Here is a 1,272-nt window from a genome sequence, read left to right as displayed (position 1 = left end):
GCTTTATATTCCGAAGATATGTTACCTGTTCTGTGGCTTAGTCGGTCAATGTGCTTGTCTAGCGAATACGAAGCTGTGAGTTCGAATCTCACAAGAACGTGATGTTTTTTTTTTCTCACAGATTCTTCTCCCAATTTGTCGATAAGCAACATCCTGTAATTTCTAATTTACACTGGAACCTTTTTACCCTTCTTATACGTATAAGAAGGGTATAAATACCGCTGGAAAAAAGGACCTTCTATCCGAGGCCCGGAGGTCTATGTCTCATATACCAATCAACTCAGCTCGATGAACTGTCTGTATATATGTGCGTATGTTACAAAAAATGTTACTCACGTTTCTCAGCCGAACAGACAGACAGACAGACAGACAGACAGACAGACAGACAGACAGACAGACAGACAGACAGACAGACAGACAGACAGACAGACAGACAGACAGACAGACAGACAGACAGACAGACAGACAGACAGACAGACAGACAGACAGACAGACAGACAGACAGACAGACAGACAGACAGACAGACAGACAGACAGACAGACAGACAGACAGACAGACAGACAGACAGACAGACAGACAGACAGACAGACAGACAGACAGACAGACAGACAGACAGACAGACAGACAGACAGACAGACAGACAGACAGACAGACAGACAGACAGACAGACAGACAGACAGACAGACAGACAGACAGACAGACAGACAGACAGACAGACAGACAGACAGACAGACAGACAGACAGACAGACAGACAGACAGACAGACAGACAGACAGACAGACAGACAGACAGACAGACAGACAGACAGACAGACAGACAGACAGACAGACAGACAGACAGACAGACAGACAGACAGACAGACAGACAGACAGACAGACAGACAGACAGACAGACAGACAGACAGACAGACAGACAGACAGACAGACAGACAGACAGACAGACAGACAGACAGACAGACAGACAGACAGACAGACAGACAGACAGACAGACAGACAGACAGACAGACAGACAGACAGACAGACAGACAGACAGACAGACAGACAGACAGACAGACAGACAGACAGACAGACAGACAGACAGACAGACAGACAGACAGACAGACAGACAGACAGACAGACAGACAGACAGACAGACAGACAGACAGACAGACAGACAGACAGACAGACAGACAGACAGACAGACAGACAGACAGACAGACAGACAGACAGACAGACAGACAGACAGACAGACAGACAGACAGACAGACAGACAGACAGACAGACAGACAGACA

The sequence above is a fragment of the Aedes albopictus genome, chromosome 3, assembly GCF_035046485.1.
Source record: "Aedes albopictus strain Foshan chromosome 3, AalbF5, whole genome shotgun sequence".
NCBI lineage: Eukaryota > Metazoa > Arthropoda > Insecta > Diptera > Culicidae > Aedes > Aedes albopictus.
Note: the sequence above shows the minus strand (reverse complement) of the source record.